This window comes from Ornithorhynchus anatinus, chromosome 15 (assembly GCF_004115215.2).
Source record: "Ornithorhynchus anatinus isolate Pmale09 chromosome 15, mOrnAna1.pri.v4, whole genome shotgun sequence".
NCBI lineage: Eukaryota > Metazoa > Chordata > Mammalia > Monotremata > Ornithorhynchidae > Ornithorhynchus > Ornithorhynchus anatinus.
The window spans coordinates 17908268-17931252 of NC_041742.1; the positions used below are offsets into that span (position 1 = coordinate 17908268).

General features: G+C 43.3%; 1 long non-coding RNA gene across 4 annotated transcripts in view; it reads left to right on the forward strand.

Moving 5' to 3' along the window:
• LOC103170846 overlaps positions 1–22985 on the forward strand; it is a 107875-nt gene that overhangs the window by 55235 nt on the left and 29655 nt on the right. For all 4 annotated transcript variants that reach the window (XR_003764914.2, XR_003764912.2, XR_005660840.1 and 1 more), the window contains exon 3: positions 16375–16444. This is a non-coding gene — a long non-coding RNA (uncharacterized LOC103170846). The remainder of the gene's footprint in view (positions 1–16374; positions 16445–22985) is intronic.

Below are 22985 nucleotides of genomic sequence, written 5' to 3' on the forward strand. Positions count from 1 at the left end.
GGTCTTGGGCAAGAAAAAATTGGGAGCCTGTTGGTATTCATTCATTCATCATTCGTATTTATCGAGAGCTTACTGTGTGCAGAGCACCATACTAAGGTCTTGGGAGAATCCAAAAGAACAATAAACAGACACATTCCCTGACCACAACAGCCTAGAAGGGGAGACAGACATTAATAGAAATAATAAAGTAAGTACAGAGTTCATAAGGCATTGAAAAACTTGTGTGTGTTTTGTGTTCTGATGATATGAAGTAAAGGGATTAACCATTTTCTGGAAAAGCAGCAGATTGTGACATTTCAGAGAGAGTTGTAAAAGAAACAGTTGGATAAAGATAGTGAAAAATTCTATTTCATGGTAAAAGCTCAAATGAATGGGAATTTGAGGTCCCCAGAAATGTGATGTTCTTTGAAATCAAATTTCAGGTTCCTCTTTGCCCAGTCTTCTCATCCCAGAGCCATATCCTTGCATTCAAAACATGCCTTTTCCGTGTACTGAGAATCTCCGGAAGCCAAGCAAATAACCAATGAAGTGCGGCTGAGTGTATTAGATTTCTTTCAGGCCAAAAGCTTGCTTTCACTTTGTCTCACTTTGATTTATTGGTGACCCTAGGCGCATAGGCCCGTGCATATATTTTCATGGCTGTGTTAAGTCATTTCCAAATATCAAAAAGAAGACTTTCCTGGAATTTGAATTATTTGAGTATAAATAGATATTTTGAACATGGAGTCAGCTGATATAGGGAAACAGTTAGTGTCTGGCATTTTCTCAGACTGGGCATTGGCTATCTTTCGGGGTCCAATACAAAATAATCACCCTACCCCAGAAATGAAGGTGACTTTTAGATGAAGAATTAGAATCGGAATAATCACCTATCAGCATGCAAAATGAATTAAAATAATTCAGTATGGACTTGTAGAAAGGGAGAAGATCATTTCCCACCTGCTGCGTAAGGGCCTGAGGTTGGGATTCAGGAGGCCTAGCTTCTATCAATAAATCAATCATTGGGATTTATTGAGCACTTAATGTTCTAGCCCCAGCTCTGCCTCTCCCCTGCTGTTTGACCTTCAGCAAGTCACTTCAACTCTCAGTCCTCAGTTTCTTCATCTGCTAAATGGGTTTGCGATACACCTCCCCCCCGACTGTGAGCTCCCTGGGGAATAGGCACTGTGCCCAATCTGCTGATTCTGTATCTCTCCCAGCGCTCAGCACAGTACTCGCCCAGAGCTGAATATCTACCGTAATTATCGTACAAAGCGGTGAAGGGCGAGTTGAATCTCTGGGACATTTGGAGTTAAGCGCCACTGTGACACAGGGATATGAGGAGAGGGTGTATCTTAATGAAGAAGAGATAAAAGGTATCCATTTTTGTCTTCAAGAGCTTCCTCTGGCACGTCTACTTAGGTATATATGGATGTATTTCTATATTTCTACATTCTTATATAATTAGGGCGCATCAAATGATAAAACCTAACTCTGCATGCAGGAGCAGCCGGAAAGCCTAACACCAATGTAAATAGCCTAAAGCCTAATGCAAATATCTGGTGTTTGTTAAATGTTAATATGGAGGGTAATGCATAGGGCTTTTATTCCAAAAGGGCTGTCACATTACCTATCTCATTTTTGCCCTTACAACGGTCCCGTGAGTTAGGATAGAAAGGATAGTTATGACACACATTTTGCAGATGAGAAAATCGAGGTACTGAAAGATTAAGTGACTTGCCCAGGGTCACTGAGCAGGCTGGTGGCAGGGCTTGGACTCAAACCTGGATCCTCAGACTTCCATATTAGCGCTTTTTTTTTCCTTTTCTTTTTTTATGGTATTTGTTGAATAAGTATTACATGTAAGCCGCTGCAAGAAGTCCTGGGGTAGATACAAGCTAATCAGGTTGGATGGACACATTCCCTGTCCCACATGGGGTCACAGTCTTCATCCCCATTTTACAGTTGAGATAACTGAGGCCCAGAGAAGGGAACTGCCTTCTAGTCCAGAGTCACACAACAGACAAGGGATGGAGCCGGAATTAGAACTCAGGTCCCTTTGACTCTCAGGCCCGGGCTGTAGCCCCTAGGCCATGCTGCATCTCTTCCACCCTGCCTCCCCGCTTTTAGCATTCCAACCTCTGTGATAAGCACTGGGATAGATAGAAGATACCCAGATGGGATACTGTCCCTGCCCCTCATGGGAATCCCAGTCTCAGAAGCGGGGAAAACAAGACAGGAAGTCAGGAGACTAAGCTACTTGGCTGCTATGTGACCATGAGCTAGTCTCTAAACAGGTCTGAACCTGTTTCCTCATCTGTAAAATGGGAATAAAATCCCTGCTCTCACTTTCTCATACGCTGAGAGGCCTGGGTTGGGTGTGGACTCCGTCTCATCTAACCATCTTGTACTACCTCAGCACTTGGATAACACAGAAGGAGCTATCCAAATACCACTATAATAATTTCTAATAATTATTATAATCACTATTATGATTATAATATACAAATAATACAATATAATAATTACTAATCAACAGTCTCATAGTCAGTAGCCTCTTCATCAAGCCCAAAGAATAACTACATAGTAATAATAATGATAATGGTACTTATTAAGCACTTACTCTGTGCCAACCACTCTCTTAAGGGCTGGAGTGGATACAAGTTAATCATGTCAGACCCGATCCTTTTCCCACATGAAACTCTCACTCTTAACCCCCATTTTATAGATGAGGTAACTCGAGTCCAGAGAAGTGAAATGGCTTGCCGAAAGGCACACAGCAGACGTGGCAGAGCTGGGATTAGAACCCAGGTCCTTCTGTCTCCCAGGCCCAGGCTCTGTCTACTAAACCATGCTGCTCCTCTGAATCATGTAAATATGTACATATGTCTATATAATATTCAATCTTCTTAATACCCCTATGACTAATATAAGGTATTTTTTGCCTTTTCATAGAGGAAAATAGAGCAGTGTTTCTCTATTCTTAGAAAGAATACAATACAGATCCCAAGATAAAAAAGAGGCGTCAATCCATCAGTGGTATTCATCTCATTGTGGGAAGGGAACATATCTACCAACTGTGTTATGTCATAGTCTCCCAAGCATTTAGTTCAGTCTTCTGCCCTCAAATATAACCGATTGATTGATATTGAATCCTAAGCAATTCGCTAAGCTCTTAGGAGAATACAACAGTAGCGGAGCCCATGATCCTTGCATTTACCAGATGAAGAAACTGAGGACCTAGAGGTTAAACTGTAATGAGGGCGACAGGCAAGCGGTATTTATAGATAGTGAAAGCCAAAGGGTGAATAAGGAGAAAAGCAGGATCGTAGCTCTTCGCTTCTCCGGAGATATCTCTGGGCTGAGACAAGAGAGGCTCCCTGCATCTTAGAGAAATCAGACCTAGTTTCTCAAGAAATGACACTCCCCCCGGGCCAGGAATTCTTTGAATTCTTCACGGTGATTTCTGACCTTGAGGAAAAATAAAGATGAACAGAAACCACCTGGAGGGAATTTGGGCTGCAGGTGGAGTAACAGTTCCTTTCCTTGGCCTCGGGAGGAGATGCAAAGGAAGCCGAATGGGAGGTGTCTGGTAACAGTCTGACTCTCAGACTGCATTCAGAAGATGGCATGAGGAGAATTTCGTTTATAAAAACCTCGCGCTGCCAACTTCAGGGGGCTTTAACCCCCAAAAGTAGCTTTGATAATGCGGTCCCTCTCATGCTTTTAAATGGTTTTGACTTCCCATTGTCTCTTGAAGCAACCCAAGACCCAGAGGATTTAGAGTAGTGATATTCTTGTGATGCCCAGGTTCTCTTCTCCAGTCCTCCGAGTATTTTCATTTGATGATGGGTTTTCACTTGGCTCGTAACATTCTACTGCGATAATTGGGACTTTTGTAATGGTGAGCTGCTAGGGACAAGTTTATTTAGCCGAAGGAGACCCATTTCTGGCAATCAAGGGGAGAGCAACCACTAGAATCTAAGCAATTAAGGAGCTTATTTTGAGTTCTCGGTTGTCCATACTGAATAATTTATGGTTTTGTGGGGGGAAAGTGTGTAACTATAAATCACTATAGAACAGCAACCCCGTATTTTTAGAACACCTTTGCGTGAAGCGTTCATTGTTCTTTTTTTGAACATCCAGTTATTGATTGTCGAAGTAGGAATAAAGCTACGGGTCCCTTAAGGTTCCTGAGAAATCTGTCACAGTTTATCAATCAATGGTATTTGTTGCACGCTTAGTACATGCAGAGCACCGTTTGACTCGTGTCTACATCGTCAGCTTTTTTGGTTTGTGTGTTTTCCCTTTTCCCTAGAGTTTTCAAAACTTGCGAAGGGACTGGGAAAAATTGATTCTAAATGAACGATGCCTTGATGTTTGGCAGGTACAGTGAGCTCAGTTTATTGAATACCGAGTTAGCAATAGGATCCATCACCAGAGGATTTTGTGTTTAAAAGAAAAAAAAGGGACCCAACACACTGGTTCCCTCTGTTTGTTTTCCTTTAAAATCTATGGAAGAAACTTCCAATGAGGTTTCTAGTATTCCAAGAAGAAGGACAAATTTTGTTTCAGAAAGTTAGGGGATAGATATATCAGAGCCTAAAAATTAGATTTCTTCTCTTAGGAGTCAAGATGGTGACATTGTCCTGCTTGATTCTGGATAATCACCTGGTTGCATTTTGGGATTTTGACTGACAGGCCACCTAAAAGCTTGAAATGAAGTGTACATATGGTTTTAATCAATCAGTGGTTTTTATTGAGCACTTACTGTATACAGAGCCCTGCACTAGGCACTTGGGAGAGTACACTGCAGCAGATTAAGGAGCTTTTTTTTTAATGTTATCTGTAAGTGCTTCCTATGTGTCAGGTACCATGCGAAGTGCTGGGGTAGATACAAGGCAGTTGGGTTGGCACAATCCCCATCCCATGTGGGGCGTGCAGCTTTAATCCTCATTTTACAGATGAGATAACTGAGACAGAGAAGCAAAGTGACTTGCCCAAGGTCACACAGCAGGTAAGTGAAGGAGCCAGGATTAGGACCCAGGTCCTCTGGCTCCCAGGCCCCGGCTCTTTCCTTTAGGCCTTGCAGCGTCTTTACGAACGTTGGTTTCGCTTTGGTTATGGCAGTGGCTGTTGTGAATCTGGGTACGTCTGTCTCTGTGGTGAGAATCATGAAATTGCTCTTAGGCCTTTATTGCTATTTTTTTTAAATTATTATTATTATTTCTGTTTCCAACACTGTCCTAAGTGGTAGGGTAGATATAAGGTAATCAGGTCGGACATAGTACCTGCCCACATGGGGCTCCCAGTCAGAAGGAGGGAAAACAGGGATTGAATCCTCACTTTTTTTATAGTCGAAGACACTGAGGCACACAGAAGATCACTCAGCAAGCAATTGGCAGAGCTGGGATTAGAAATCAGGTCCTTGGACTCCCAGGCCTATGGTCTTTCCGATAGGCCACACAGCTTCCCATTATTTTGTCACTTCCATGGTATTGCTTCTTGTCCTTCTCTTTAAAACAGTCTTTCTGTTGTTTTAGTCAATCAGTCAGTGGTATTTACTAAGCACTTATTACGTACAGAACAATGTACTAAGCGCTTGGGAGAGTTCACTACTCCTTCCTTTATGTGCCCATCACAGACCCTCCCTTCTTCTTAAGAGTGTGAGTCTTCTGAGAGCGAGGACTGAAGTCTGATTCTCACCTATGCACTTTGCCCCAGGGTTCAGCCCAGTGCTTTGCACCCAGAACACACTGAGTACGCACTATTATTTCTACTACAATTCATATGGAAAGGAGCCCGAAAAGACCCCAAAGCGACAACCTAGTCAGAACTGCAACCCCAGTATAGAATCCTGTGGGAAGGTGTTTGCAGATCATTAAAGTGGGATGAAAAGAATAGAATCGATGGGACCGTCTCGGTTGCGCCGGCCGATTGGTATCTAGTCGCTCGCGGAGAGAGACTGCAGTCTTTTCGTGAAGACAAAGACGCTCTCCGTTCATGCAGTTGTTACATCCAGACTGTACCACTGCAATGCACCGCACCTGAGTTTACCACAGAGGATTCTACGGAAACTGCATCTTTCCCAGAAAGCAGAGTGCAGGATTCAGAAAACAACAGTCACTGACCTACAGTGGGTCTGGCCTGGGGCTCGTAGCCGGTACGGTCAAAGATGTGAAAACCTAGATACGTCTCTATTTGTTTAATGACATCTGTTAAGCGCTTACTATGTGCCGGGCACTGTACTAAGTACTGTCCTGCGACAGATGCGGAGTAATGGGTTCAGACGCGGTCCCTGTGCCGCACAAGGATCACAATCTCAGGTGGAGGGAGAACAGGCATTAAAGCCCATTTTGCAAAAGAGGAAATGGAAGCCCAGAGAAGTGAAGCGACTTACTCAAGGTCACACAGCAGGCAGGTGGCGGCCCCGAGATTAGAACCTGGGTCTCGTGACTCCTCTTCCGGCATGCTATCCACTAGGCCGTGGCTTCTTGCGGACAGGAAATGGGTCGTGTACTTCTGTTTTATTTCTCCAAGGGCACGCTACCATACTCTTGGTCCAACGGGTGCTTGGTAAATATTTTTGGTGAATCTTGGAGAGAACATTTCCACCGGCAGCTCTCTGTAGGCGATAGGGGGTATCTGATTTCCACCAGAATCTCATGCAGCTGCAAGAATAACCACTGGCCTAAGAATAATGTCACATCTGCAAAATCTATCTTTACTAGACACTGGGGAGGTGAGGCTGAGAATGCCACATGAAATTTAGGGGTCAGAAAACAAGAGGAGGAAAAAAAAAGGACAAAGACTCCACACAAGATTTCTAAACTCGAATGATTCATTCATGAAGAGGATTAAAGGATATAACACTCCGAGGGGAATTCGATAATAGACATAAATATTTTAAAGGCATGCAAAAGGAATGGGGGATTTTATTTGGGTGATTTAAGGGGGATATATGAGTCTTCTGCCACAGAAATACTGATGCGGGAAGGGAATTTGGCAAGTTTATTTAAAGCGTCACCACTATCAGGATAGCGCCTTGAAAGGAAACTTAAAAATATTGATGCTTGCTAGTCCAGACAACATTGCCCCCGACGAAATACCCCAGAATCCATATAAAACTCCAGGGCACCCGGGTTCCCCAAACGTTGGGATAAAAGGATTCCTCTGGTGTTTCTCGTTGGGAGTGGGAAATGGGATGTAGACAGACCAATAGGGCAAAATGAATGGTTTAAACGTGTGGTAAAGCCCAGTGTCAAACATCACAGTACAGCAGTGGACTCTTTGTGTGCATTAATAGTAATAATAGTAGTAATGATCATAGTAGTAAGACATTGTCATCCTTGTTATCGTAGTAATAGCAGTAGTAATAGTAGTAGAAATAGCAGTAATAATAATAATGGTATTTGTTAAGTGCTTATTATGTGCGAAGCACTGTTCTAAGCGTTGGGGGAGATACAAGGTGATCAGGTTGTCCCAAGTGGGGCTCATAGTCTTCATCCCCATTTTCCAGATGAGGGCCAGAGAAGCAAAGTGACTGGTCCAAAGTCCCACGGCTGACTAGTGGCCGAGCCGGGATTGGAACCCATGACCTCCGACTCCCAGATCCGGGCCCTTCCCACCGAGCCCCGCTGCTTCTCAGTAGTAGTCGTGACGGTAAGAGTAGAAGTAATAATGATGGCATTTTTTAAGCACTTACGTTGTGCCAAGCACTGTTCTTAGCGCTGGGGGTGCTACAAAGTCATCAGGTTGCCCCACATGGGGATCACAGTCTTCATCCCCCTTTTACAGGTGAGGTCACTGAGGCCCAGTGAAGTGACTTGCCCAAAGTCACACAGCTGACAAGCGGCGGAGTTGGGATTAGAACCCACGACCTCTGACTCCCAAGCCCGGGCTCTTTCCACCGAGCCACACTGCAGCAGTCGTAGTAATAGAAGTAGCAGTAGACATAGTGGTAGTAATACTACTACTACTACTACTACTACTACTACTACTAATAATAATGATGGTATTTGTTAAGCGCTTACTATGTCCAAAGCACTGTTCTAAGTGCTGGGGGAGATACATGGCGATCAGGTTGAAAAAGTGGAAAAAGCTCCGTGGAAAAATCCCCATTTTACAGATGAGGTAACCGAGGCACAGAGAAGTGAACTGACTTGCCCAAAGTCACACAGCTGACAAGCGGCTGAGCTGAGATTTGAACCCGTGACCTCTGACTCCCTAGCCCGGGCTCCTTCCACTGAGCCAGGCTGCCTAATGCTTCTCTTGTGTCTCTCCCAGGGCTTGGTATAGTGCCAGGAATATAGTAAGCGCTCAACAGACACCATGGAAACAAACAAACAGAAAAAGAAATCCGTCATGGTCTGAAATTAAGAAAAGGGAAATTGAAGTTGAATGGTAGTTGTGTTTGTTAAGCACTTATTATGTGTTAAGCACTGTGCTAAGCATCAAAGTTTAGGATAATCAAATTGGACAAAGTCTGCCTCAGGCTGAATAACTTGGAAAACCCATCAGACATGGTTTTAATCGCTTAAATGCCAGTAGAAGGAACTTCACACTTACTGCTGAGAACTCTTGAAATATTAGGGTGTAAGATGGATCTTAGAATGTACGATAGAGAAGCAGCGTGGCTTAGTGGAGAGATGACGGGTCTGGGAGGCAGAGGCCCTGGGTTCTAATCCCCGCTCCACCACATGTCTGCTGGGCCTCATTTCCCTTATCTCCAAAATGGGGATTTAGAGTGTAATGGGGATTTAGAGTGTGAGCCCTGTGTGGGACAGACATTGTAGCCCACCTGATTAACTCGTATCTACCCCGGGGCTTACAGTAGTGCTCGGCACATAGTAAGCACTGCACAGATACCAGTATTATTAGTTATTACTCTCTTTTCCCACTTCAGATTCTGGAACCTTTTATCCATATTGATCTTAAAGCGTGGGAGTTGAGTACCGAGCACAGGCCTGGCAGTCAGAAGATCATGAGCTCTAATCCCGGCTCCGCCACTTGTCTGTTGTGTGACCCGGGGCGAGTCACTTCACTTCTCAGTGCCTCAGTTACCTCATTTGTACAGTGGCGATTGAGACGGTGAGCCTCCTGTGGGAAAGGGGCTGCGTCCAACCCAATCGGCTTGTATCCACCCAGCGCTTAGCACGGTGCCTGGCACACGGTAAGCGCTTAACAGATGGCCTAATAGTAATTATTATCACAGTAGCTGGGCAGCCAGAATGTCAAAAGCTGGATATTTTCTTTCCAAAGGACGATGAGATGCAGCATTAGAGGTCGCTGTTGCCCTGTAGAAAACCTAACTGTCTTAGGGTTGTCCTGCAGGCATTCCTTCCCTCTTTTATGGACCACAAAAATGAAAATAAAAATAAAACCCCGCGACGGTTCCAAAAGGAGAAATAGGATCATGCTCTCCGACTTGGTGAACGTGCCCCGGAATGTTCAGCCTGGGGTAGGCTCGTCGGGGATTGCTCGCAGAGCCTGGTGGAAGACACCAGGGGAGCACCAACCGCTCTGCGACTGTGTAACCCAAGGGCTCAAACTAATCCATTTCCATGAATCTCAGCAGGGTAACCCTCGGGATTACCCATGAGCTGAGAAGATAGAGTGAAACCACCGGGCACAGAGAGGAAGTGTATGTGGAGAGAAGGGGGTGGGGGGAGAAGGAGAGAAAGAGAGAGAGAGAAGGAAGGAAGGAGGGAGGGAGGGAAAGAAGGAGGGGGAGGAGAGAGGGAGAGAGAGGAAGGAAGGGGAAAAATTGGAGGGAGAGAAAGGGAGGGAGGGATAGAAGGGCCTGTTTCGGGAAGTCACCATGGATGATTCACTATAAATACCAAACAGGAGTCATCTGGCAAGAGTCCTTTGTCTTCAATCCAATATCTTCATCTCTTTTTTTATCTGGGAGCCTGGTTCCACCTTAAAAGAGGAAACTGACCCTAAAAGGATGCTTCTGGTTGGCTGAAACTGTTCTCGCCCTATATTTTGAAGAACTAGAAAGAGAAGCAGCATGGTCTAGTGGAAAGAGCACAGGTTTGGGAGTCAGAGGACATGGGTATTAATCTTGGCCCGGCCACTTGTCTGTTGTGTGATCTAGGGCTACTCACTCAACTTCTCTGTCCCTTAGTTACCTCATTTGTAAAATGGGGAGTAAAACTTGTTAGCCCCGTGTGGAGCAGAGACTGTGCCCAACCTGATCGGCTTGTATGTACTTCAGCACTTAGTACGGTGCCTGGCACATAGTAAGTTCTTAACAAATACCATAAAATTTAAAAACAAAACAAAAAGCTAGCATCCTCACTGACCTTGGTCAGCAGGCATAAAGTGTTATTGCCCTTAGAGTCAATGAGAAAATCTCTTATGAACCACTTCAGATCATAACCCATTCCTGTGCACATTTGGATTGTTAATATCAAAATAATTTTAAGGACAGTTGAGTCTGCAGAGCAAATTAAAAAAGAACCAGTTAGGTGGTTTGATCATTCACAGATACCCAAGGAGAAAGAAAAAAATTTATTTCAATATTGAACAAAAGAGTGGTGTTGGTGTTTGTGATACTATTCTCTTCCCAGGTCTAGTTAAGCCACCACCTCTTGGCTTCATTTAATCAGTAGCATTTCTTGAACACTTACTGTGGACAGAACACTGTACTAAGTGCTGGGGAGGGTGTAATACTATAGAGTTGGTGGGTACAATCCCTCCCACGGGGAGATATCCATTGTAAAGACCCCAGGGAAAGAGAGTGGTAGGATAGACTAAGTGCTTGGGAGAGTACACTATAACAGAGTTGGTGGATACAAACCTTCCTGCAAGGAGAAATAATAATAATAACAGTGGTATTTGTTAGGACTTACTAAGTGCCGGGCTTATTATGTGCTGGGGTGGGTACAAGCAAATCGGGTTGACAGAGTTCCTGTCCCACACAGGGTTCACAGTCTTAATCTCCAATTTCCAGATGAGGTAATTGAGGCACAGATAAGTTAAGTGACTTGCCAAGGGCACACAGCAGACAAGTGGTGGAGCCAGAATTAGAACCCAGGTCCTTCTGACTCCCAGGCCCATGTTCTATCCACTAGGTCATGCTGTCATTGTAAAGACCCCAGGGAAAGGAAATGGTAGGATAAAACACTTATCAATCATACATTTTCTCTTTGATATCTCTGCAGGATAGATTTAAAGGGCAACAGAGGCTTTAATATATATATATATATATATATATATATATATATGTATTTTAACCAGACCTTTCAGTTCTTTCAGAGAGCTTCTGAACATCTGAAGAATTTGGTTACGTCACTGAATTCGGTCACTCTAAAGACTCCCACCGTCAATTTTGTTGAACACCAGAGGGGATCCATGGTGGGAAACCCAACCAAACTGCTCTTACGCAAGTCACTCCCCATTGGAGGACTCCACCAGAGACCTTCGTCACGTTAAATTGGGTCACGTGATATTAGGCAAACTCAGGGAAGCAGTCAAAGCTCTGTGGGTAAGCCATTGTTCAGGGAAAAGGCAAGGATTTTGGAGAATTAAAATATTATGAGTGAAAGTAATCTAGGGCAAAATACTGAATAGCTTTGGCAAAAGCAAGGGGCAAGGGACTGGTTTCAGTTTACTCTGGGGCTCAGAAGCCAGATTGTCAAAAGCGACTGAAGGTTTAGAAAATTCAGTCCATCAATGGATTGGATTTATTGTATGCAGAGCACTGTCCTAATGCTTGGGAGAGTACAATATAGCAAGAGTTGAGAGACAAGTTCCCTGCCCCACAAGGAGCTTAAAGTCTAGAGAGGGAGGCAGACATTAACAGAAATCAAGAAGTTACAGATATGGACATAAATGCTTGACGACCGGCTTTAAGGCCCTCCATCACTGTAACACCCTCCCCCTTCATATCCGACAGCCCACCACTCTCCCCACCTTCAAAGCCCTCCTAAAATCACATCTCCAAAGCACCTTCCCTGACGATCAATTTACCGAGCGTTTACTCTGTGCCGAGCACTGTACCAGGCCCTTGGGAGAGTACACGTTCCCCTCCTACAACGAACTTTAGTCTAGAGGAATGTTAAGAGGACTGACTAAACCGTCTTTAGCCCTCCTTGCCCTCCCTTCTATCCATTTGGATCTGCATCATTTAAGCACTTGATAGTCACCCTACCCTCAACCCTACTTCGCATCCTCACACTCCACCATTTCGCCTAGGTGTAATTTATTTTAACATCTGTCTCCCCCTCTAGAGTATGAGCTTTTTGAAGGCGGGGTTGTGGTTACTGGTTCTGTTAAATTATGCTCTCAAGTGCTTTGTACAATTCTCTCTGCACACAGTAAGCACTCAAAAAATAGCGTTGAATGATTAATTGAAGGGATTCTAAGGACTATGGATCAAAAAGCGTACCTTAGACTTTTTTTTTTAAATGGTATTTATTAAGCCCTTACTATGTGCCAGGCACGGTACTACGCACTGGCGTAGATTCGAGATAATCGGGCTGGACTTCTTGGACTTGCATAGATATTCCATCTTTCACCAATCTCACTAGTATTTCAATCTTTTGACATTGAAGTGTTGGATACAGAGTCCACGTTACCAGTGGAGTTTGCCATCCCAGTTCCAGGGCCCTCTCTGGTGTGGGAGATGCACTGTTGATTTGGATTTTGATTCGACTGGATCTTTTCCTTTCATACAAGCTTTGCCGTTTGCGACCTTATCGATGTCAAAATAACTAGGATAACCATCTCAACACAGCGTAACCTAGCAGAGCGAATACGGATCTCGGATTCAGAGGACCAGAGGACCAGGGTTCAAATCCCGGCTCTGCCGCCTGCCTGTTGTGTGACCTTGGACAAGTCACTTAATATCCCTGAGTCTCAATTTCCTCATCTGTAAAATGTAAAATCTGTACCTGTTCTCCCACCTCCTTAGATGGTGAGTTGGGACAGGGACTGGCACCGCCCTGATTATCTTGTATCTCCCCTAGTGTTTGATGAATTGTAAATTTACAATGCTTTACAAATGCCACAGTTATTATTACACATGCGTCCTTTAAAAGGAGCCAACATGGCATATCTTGGAAATATGAAACCTCTTTTTCGTTGGCTGGCAAACAGCTTGAAAAATCTTGTAGCCAAAATTGCTTTCTAGCCAATATCGGATGACTGCAGAGTGACTGAGAGTATAGTTTTTCTTGACTCAAAGTCACTCGGTCCAAAAGACCTATACAGTGCAAACAAAATGATGGTCATCCTTTCTCGATGGGAAAATAAACCCTCAAATAATTAGGATTTATTTCACATGCACACATGCAGCTTACGCATATCTGTGTCCTGGGATAGAAATCTCAGAAGAGGATTGTCATCTATCTTCTTCCAGAATTTTTCTTCTGACTCTAGGATGTATTATTGGGGATGGCCTAAAGCATTCAGAAAGGCTTCTGGATTGGGAGATTTGCTTAAATGTGTAATCCTATTTTGATGCGTTAAATGGGATGAAACGGTTGACGGAAAAAACAGGAGCATCTTGAAAGTTAGTTTGCTGTGGTAGGGAACGTGTCTGCCAACTCTATTGGATTATACTCTCCCAGTGCTTAGTATAGTGCTGGGTGTATAGTAAGAACTCAATAAATACTATCGAATAACTGAATAATTACACTTCACTAACATGTAGAATGAAGTCCGGAAAAACATCTTGGAACTGGTAAAAAGCCACCCATCGTTTTTTGAGTTGTTAGATTCAACTTGGTTGATAATTTACAAATTAATTTTGTGTGCAGAGAAAAGCCCTAGGATGGCTGTGACTGTGTTCCCCTGCTCACCACTCACCCTCCTGCAGATTTTTTTTTCCTTTATGTTTTTGGTTAAGCTCTTACTTTGTGCCAGGCACTGTACTAAGCACTAGAGTAGGTACAAATTAATCAGGTTGGACACAGTCCCCGTCCCACATGGGGCTCACGGTCTAAATAGGAGTATCCCTATTTTACAGTTGAGGAAACTGAAGCAGAGAGGCAGCCAAGTGACTTGCCCAAGGTCACACAGCAATTAGTTGGCAGGCCTGGGATTAGAACCCAAGTCCTTCTGACTCCCAGGCCCGGGCTCTCTCCAAGAGGCCACGCTGCTTCTCGCCAGACCCTCGGTCCCGTGGGATTTATTTTTTGCTCAACCAGTGCTAGATTCACTATCGTGAAATTACAGCTCATATCAATCTTCGGTCCGCTGGCCTGTGATGTCTGCCTTTCATTTCCAGCTTGTAAAATTGGATGTTTGTAAATGGCAAACCCATCATTTCTTATCAGAGCATGTCCGGGGAAGCTGCCATTAATTATAAAACTCTCAATCCTCCCAGGATCCTCTACTGAAAAAGAAAAAAAACCCACCCCACTATGGTGAAATCACCGCCAAGGTTTATGTCATCCATTGAGAATCTATTTTCAACTTGGGTGGGAACATCCTGCGGATTCCGCCTCTGCTTGTGGCTTGCTGAATGTAATTTTAATAATATATGATAGCTATTACTGATTCCCTGAGTAATCTTTAAAGGTGGTAATAGAAATTGTTACCTGGATAGGAGGCACTGGGAAAGCAATTACTATTTATTTACAGCCAGGCAGCCCATCTGCCCTGGAAACAACAATCCCCCTGAAAAACGGGATGAGCAAATCACATGCGTATCATTTGTGGCCAATTTTGCAAGGTAAAAATGTCACATTTGCGGTGTCGCGACATCTTTTTCATCCGCTCCATCCTGCAGCTTGAAATGACATTTTGGAATAGCTTGTCGGAACATGCAGAGAGAGCCCGATGTTGGATGGTGGAGCCTTCGTTTGATGCCTTTCCCTTGCTCTGACCGGGGAGTGCTGGAGGTCATCGAGGCGCCATCTTCCCCGTTCTCTTTGGCGGAGCATTTTCTCTCAGCGAACAGTGGATGTAGTTCACTGCAGTCCCTTCGTGAAGGTCTGAAACGGTTTTCACCATCTCTGTCGTTCCAGCGGTCATTTAGAAATGGAAGCGTTCACCACAGCTCTACGTTCCAGCTTGGCCTAGTGCAAAGAGCATGGACCTGCAAGGCAGAGGTCCTGGGTTCTTATCCTGGCTCCACCACATGCCTGCTGGTTGACCTTGGGCAAGTCACTTCACTTCGTACCTCATTTACCTCATCTGGAATGTGGGGATTCAATACCTGTTCTCTCTCCAACTTACCTTTTGAGCCCTGTAGTGTGGGACACCCGAGCTGATCTGACCTGATCATCCTCTATGTCCCCCAGCACTTTGAACAGTGCTTGACACATAGGAAGCACTTAACAGATGCCTCAGTTGTTATTATTTTTCTGAGACGGGCTGTCCGGCTCGCTCACCCCAGGTCCTTGATGAGACCGGAGATTTTCCGGTCAGGCCTGGAATGGTGGCTTCCTGAATTATTTTTATCTTTTTGAGGCCTGTCCCATCTCATTCAATTCATTCAATAGTATTTATTGAGCGCTTACTATGTGCAGAGCACTGTACTAAGCGCTTGGGATGAACAAGTCGGCAACAGATAGAGACAGTCCCTGCCGTTTGACGGGCTTACAGTCTAATCGGGGGAGACGGACAGACAAGAACAATGGCAATAAATATCTCCATCGGCATCCGTGCTCTGGCATCCCTGCCACCACGCTCAAAATCCAAGACTTGCATCTCTGGATCCTCCCAGGTGAATCAAAATGGAAAGGAAGGCAAACTTGAAAATAACGGCATTTGTGACGTGCCGACTCTAGCCACAGTTAGATCGCTCACGATCTCAAGATAAGAACGGGGATATCGAATCAAATTTCAGATGAAGAAACTGAGGCACATATGGTAAGTGACTTGCCTGAGGTCATGCAGCAGGCATGTGTCAGAGCTGGGATTATTATTATGAATAATATAATAAGAAAATAATAGTAATAACAGTACTTATTAAGCCCTCACTATGTGCCAAGCACTGTACTAAATGCTGAGGTAGATACAGGTTAATCAGGTTGGACACTGACCCTGTCCCACGTGGGGTTCACAGTCTTAATCCCCATTTTTCAGATGAGGGAACTGAGGCCCAGAGAAGTTAAGTGACTTGCCCAAGGGCACACAGCAGACATGTGCCAGAATTAGAACCCAAGTCCTTCTGACCCCCAGACCCGTGCTCTTTCCACTAGGCTCTGCTGCTTCTCATTCAGATTTGCCTTCTTCCGATCGGGGTCTGTTTGGAGAGGACCAGCACGATATTTCCATCAGAAATTTTGTCGCCTCGCATTCCTATTCCGTGCATTGCGCAAAGTTTGTGGCCACCGCTTCTCCTTTAATGAACTCATCAAAATTACATCGAAATTGTTTCACCATTACAGTAAGTAAGCAGAATCTTCTCTAATTGCCTCTACTCTATTTGTTCAGATCTGTAATCACACTGATGAAAAGGACCCACAGCAGGAGGGCTATAAAGAAGCAGAACCAAGAGAAGCAGGTAACTTTGCATTAATTTATGGCAACAGACAAATTAGTAGTCATCTTGGATATTTAATGGGATCACATGATATTTAATCAGGTTTTTTTTCCCCAAACATATATCCTGCACTCAAAATTTAAAGTGCATGTTCAAGTAAAAATAACACCCAACTGCCTCTCGAATCCTTAGAGAGGAAAGAGAAGCATTTATGTGCTTACAGTTCCCGTGGTATATTTTTTTACTCTTTTATTTCCTCCTATCTGTTATTTATTTTAGTGTCTATCTCTCTGAACTAATAATAATTGCGATATTTCTTTCTTTAGACTGTATGCTGGTTGTGGACAGGGTATGCGTCTTTTAATGGTTGGGTTGTGTGTGTGTGTTGTTGTATTTACCCCAGCGCTTAGAACAGTGCTTGACACTTAGCGTTTAACAAAGGCAATGATGATAACGATAACGGTGTTTATTAAGTACTGTGCTAAACTCTCGGAGAGAATACACAGGTGGAAATAGAAAGTAATGCAACTATGAGAAATTATTTTGGAATAGAGGAGATGAACAGATGAACTATCAAGTTTTGGTAAAGCTAGTCAAAGAGAGCTCCTGTATCAAATGCTGCCAATATTGGCAGGTTTGGGGTTGATGCATGTTTCAGATGGCAGAGAGGAAACGCGGTAATACTGGCTCTGCTGGAGCTCCAGAAACTAATCCAGGCAGGGGAAAAGAGCAACACATTTCCCAGGATGCCACCGGAGGCTTCGGGAAGCGTAGGGCATTTTCGTTGGGATTGATAAATTGCTATGGAGAAATATTTTCCATTTTAGTTGATAGCGTCGAGTCGTCTTTTCAACGGTAGGTGCCGAACACCACGCCCAAACGAAAGTGGCCACTGTATTTTTCGATCATTAATGCAACAACAGCCCAATCCTCCTGAATCCCACCATCTCTAGACTGTAAGCTCATTGTGGGCAATGTGTCCGCTGACCCTTGTATCGTCCTTTCCCAAGTGCTTAGAACAGTGCTCTGCACATAGTAAGCACCCAATAAATATCCTTGGTTGATCGATTGCTCGCACTTAATTCAGCTGAGCTCGTTGGCAGTTTTGTCCCTCTAAGAAGGAAATTTACCAGGCTCCCTTATGTCCAAGATACCTCAAAATTCAATCAACTCCTCTCTTCTGCTCTCTAGTCTAGATGTGATGGTGTCAGCGTCATCATCCTCAGCGGTACTCATTGAGCGCTTACTGCATGCAGAGCACTGTGCGCTTGGAAGAGTACAGTCCAACAGAGTTGCTAGCCACGTTCCCTGCTCCGAACGAGCTCGCAGTCTGGTGGGGGCGGGGGAAGCCACAAGCAGTTTGGGAAGGAAAAGGGATCTGCTTCTGCTGCTTCCTGTCTTTCCTTTGGCTGTTTATCCATATGTAGTGTAAACCCACCCTCATCTATAGGGAGCAGTGAGCTTACCGGCACTTTGGGAAACAGTGGAGGTGGGATGAGAACAGGAAAACCTTGAGAGCCCTCTCCATGCTCTCGGATTCCAGCATTTTTGCAATTGGAAATCAGAGCTTTGGGGTCAATTCAGATGATGGCTTCATTCAGAAATGGAGGCAGAAAAAACCTGACTACAAATGGATCTCCATACGTATTCTTTCAGAACTTTATTTTGATCGTTTCGGGAGGAATGATGCCTTAAAACATCATTTACACATTTGACCTGATGTCCAAAAAAAAGGTTTACCACCCGGATTTGGAATCATACGTAATTTTATTAACGATTCCGTGTGTCTTTATGAAAATGATTGAATTTATATAATCTACCTGGCACATTTCACTCTTTGGGTTTCTTTAAACAGGCAAGGATTTTCATTGCAATGGTCCATTACATGAGTTGGGCAAAAGGAGGCCAATTCATTTCTTTGGAATAAGACAATTACCCAGGTCTCTGCTTAGCATATATAGCACAGAGCCGTTGCCGGGGCATTTGTTTGCTCTAAGAAATCAACTTCCATTAGTATTCAGGTGGAAAATAGATGGTTGAGCAGAAAAAGCACATTAAAGAGAGAGTTACTTGGAGTTCATTTGAAATCACAGTCTTAATGGTAGCAGCTGACCAAAGTGGAAAATTTTTCATTACTAATTGTTTTGCGTTCCTGGGTAAAATACTCATCGTAGAAAACAGAATTCCGGGGACAGAGGCAGAGCTCTCTCTGCAAATACTTCTGTAAATCAAACCGACCCCATGAGTCGCTGGAGTGGTAATAGGGAAACTGACATGAATTAGTGTTTAACAGGAATATTGAATCCTTAAATGAACTGTACACTCTCATTTTTAATGGCAGAAAGCAGTAGCCAGACATAATAAAAATAATTGAAAGGAGCCTCTGAATCCATTCATCTAGTGAGAAATGCCTCAAAGAACAAGTGAAGCAGAAAAGCATCCAAATGTATATGGCAGTCATTGGCCAGTGTCATCTGCCCCTAACGGGTTTTGTGACAATCAGTAAAAGTGAGAAGAAACCGGATAATGAAGAGAAGAACATTAAAAGACCAGTTGTTCTGTGGAAGAAAGCCTAGATTGAGGGGGACCGGTGATGACGGACTGTGATGACTCCTTTTGCCCAGTTCATGTAATGGACCATTTCAGTGAAAATCCTTGCCTGTTTAAAGAAACCCAAAGAGTGAAATGTACCAGGTAGATTATATAAACTTAACCATTTTCATGAGACAGAATCGTTAATAAAATTATGCATGATTCCAAATTTGGGTGGTAAGCATTTTTTTTTTGACACCAGCTCAAATGTATAAACGATGTTTTAGATTCGTTGCTCACCCCAATTCCTTCATCAGCATATTGCCCGCAAGATGCCAAAATAGCCAAGTGACAGAGCGTTGGCTAAGTCCATTCCTCGAATCTTCATCATCATCATCAGTGGTGTTTATTGAGCACCCACTGTGGGCAGAGCACTCTACTAAGTGCTTGGCAGAGTGCCACACAACAGAGTTGATGATTAATCAACGTTGTTGATTGAGCGCCTGCTATGTGCGAAGCAGTGTACTGAGCGCTTGGGCAAGTCGGTAGGCACGTTCCCTGCCCTCTTATTTTTTTTTATTATTTTTATTAAGCTTGTGGGCAGGGAACATGTCTGTTTATTGGTATATCGTACTCTCCCAAGTGCTCAGTACAGTGCTTTGATCACAGTAAGTGCTCAATAAATATGATCCAATGAATGACTGAATTATTATTATCGTTATACTTATAGCATTTCTTAAACTTTTACTTTGTATCAAGCACTATTCTAAGTACTGGGGTAGAGATGAGTTAATTAGGTTGGACGCAGTCCCTGTCACAGGTGGGGCTTCCAGACAAATTATTATCATTTATGATGAACTAGATGAGGATTTTGGAGTGGTCCCTTTTCGCATAGCCATGTACTGCACCTTGGGGAGAATCCCAAGAAACGTAAATTGAAGGCAGTCCCTGCCACCCCGGGGCCTTACTAGAAAAATGCGTAAACACTATGAAATGGGCTGAGATTGGGGAGTTCTGTGCTTCTCTCAGGGACATCATATCATTGGTTTCATCAACAAACTGTTTTAAGGTGGTAGCATTTCCGTTGTGTCCATTCACTTGCTGGGCTCGTTGTAATTAATAATTCATTAGGCCGAAATGACAGGGAGGAGGTGGAGCATTGCTGGAGCAAAAATGGTATTTTTTAAGTCCTTACTGTGTGCAGGACACTGTACTAAGAACTTGGGAGAGTACAGTGTAACAGAGTTGGTGGACACGTTCCCTGAGCGAAACAGCTGTTGATCTGTGAATTTGTATTTTGATGTTGTCTTTTGGGCTTTCTGTAAAACATCCTCCAAATGAACTTCGTATTTCCTGCTTAGTGCCACATGGTAGTAGTGAGTAAACCTCCCTGTTGCTTTTCTAATCTGACTTTCATCAATGGAATAAGAAAGGATAGAGAGCCCTAAACTATATTTCGCTCTTGCAAACAAAGAGGTGCCATTTTTCATAACTATGAAGGTTGGAAGACACTCAGTCCAATAGGGAAGCTGGACTGATAGCACCTGATGTGTTATATGCTATATATGTAATATATAGCATATATATATTATAAATTGTATATCTTCTATATAATAATAAAAATTATAATGATGGTACTTAAGTGCTCACTATGTGCCAAGCACTGCTCTAAGTGCTGGGGTAGGTATAAGTAATTCTGGTTGGACACAGTCCCTGTCCCACATTGGGCTCACACTCTTTAATTCCCATTTTACAGATGAGGTAACTGAGGCCCAGAGAAGTTAAGTGACTTTCCCAAGGTCATACAGCAGGAATTTGGTGGAGCTGGGATTAGAACTCAGGTGCTAATATAATAACCCAAATTTAATATCAAGATTCTAGCATTAGACCTGCAGCTGTATTTAAGTAGCACTTAACCATATCAATTTGCATCTGATGAAGTTTGTGCAGTTATCTGCGTGTTTGGAAAATCTGCTCCAAAACTCTGATCTGGAAAAAAACCACAAAACCTCCCGACGGGGAGGGCCGGAGACAACCTTGTGTTTCTGTGTTTGTAAAGCCAAATATATTATTTGAACATACGAATGCAGTGCTTCCTATCCCGTACTGTGGCTTATACTGCCAAAATGATAGGATGTTTCCAAATGTCTTTGAAAATGATACTCCTTTCCTGTGTAATCTGCAAATATTATGCAACTCTAGAAGCAGCGTAAGTATAGGATGTGATGTGATAAATCTATATAAACAAAGTCTTCCCGACCCTTAATCACTTAGGAAGATCAGTAAACCGGCTATTTCTGAAATTGGGTAGTTTGAATGCTAAGGGAAGATTGCAGGTGAACAGCAGTGAAATCCATAGCGGTTGTTTTAATAAAGGCTGTTTATTCAAGAATACAGAATTGTGGGATGGAAGTGAGATGTGCATCAAGTTCTTGTTATTCAGCAGGGAAGGTTGTTTTCCTAGGTCTTTCCGGCGGTTGACGGGAGGGCTCGAGAACAAAATACATGAAATATTTACCTTGGCCCTTATTTCTGATTAGAAAGAAAGGCCATTTATTTCTCACATTTTGCTACAGGCCTGAGGATTTCTGAATTGCATATTAACCTTTTTTTGGAATTGATGACCACCTATCATTTCCTTTACTCCATTTTTGTGGTAACATTTTCATTTCTCATGCTCTCAGCCTATCATCATTAAGGAGTGCATACTCAATTTGAAAACTCCAATTCTTTTCCTGTTGGCTCCTGGCTATCTTGCTGCTAATATTGCAGATGTTCAGGGTCAAGGATTGGAGATAAGGAGTCTTAGTATCAGCCTTGATGGCCTTAATGATAGTCACAATAGCAAGCGGTGGGTGAGAAAATAGAAAGTTCAAGTGCATTGCCATAATGGGTTATGGTATAAATGGACCCACATCTTAACAAGAATTTTATCAGACTGGAACAGTCTTTTGCATGCTCCATTTCTCCTGTAATCAAATTGCCTGGAAGAAAATACTGCATTTTCCTCTGGGCTAAAAAAAAGAGTGATTATATGAGTAAGAGCTAGAGAAGGGCAAGAGGGAAAGAGAACTTTGGGTGTAAATTCCAAATGCTGAAGAGTGAAGTGGGGGGCTTTTCCAAGTGGATTGAAAATCATAATTTGACTTTTCTTTGGGCAGTGGAATTTGAGCATTAGGCTTGATAGAAATCCTCAACTCTGACATTATCTCATCAGGAAGCACTAAAATCTTAAGTCTAGTCCTTCAGAATAAATAACAGTAAACTGCTCTCACCCAATTGCTTCAAAAAAGGAGTAAAGTAATCTGCACGTGCCATCTAACTTTCTTAGGAATAGTCAGTGTGACATCAATTTGGGGTTCTGGTAGAAATTTTGCCAGTTTGTGCTGTGAACCTTATAGCCATAAAGATAGGCGTAGTGATTTTTGTAGGAATGCCATGGGCTAGTAGAAGACTTTGATTGCTAAATTCCTTTAGGGCAGGGATCAAGTCTGCCTATCTCTTGTACTCTCCCAAGTGCTTCGTACTGTGCTTTGCACAAAGTTAGTGTTCAGTGAATATCACGGATTGATGAATTATAACCTGAGCAGAATTTTGCCTCTAGAACATGGTGACATTGTTCATCCTTCACACCCAATAATGGACCAGATAGTATACGTGGCCCCAAATGACAAGTGTTTCCAGTGGGTTCAAAGAATTTAGCATGCAGGAATTTGGCTCTCCTTTCTGACTTGGGAGAGGTCGGGGGGAATGGTGGATACATGGAAGGTTGTTTTAACCCTCTTGGCATTAGATGATGGCTGCATCAGGTGAATTGACCAGGAAGGGAATCAATAAAAGAATCAGTCAATCGTGTTTCCTGAGTGCTTGCTTTGTGCAGAGCAGTGTACTGAGCACTTGGGAGACCACACTATAACAGAGTCGGTAGACATGTTCCCTCCCCACAACGAACTATCAGTCTAGAGGGAACACTTTTGATAAGAAATAATAAGTGTAAATTTGAGGATATGAAATCATTTACAGCATCGGT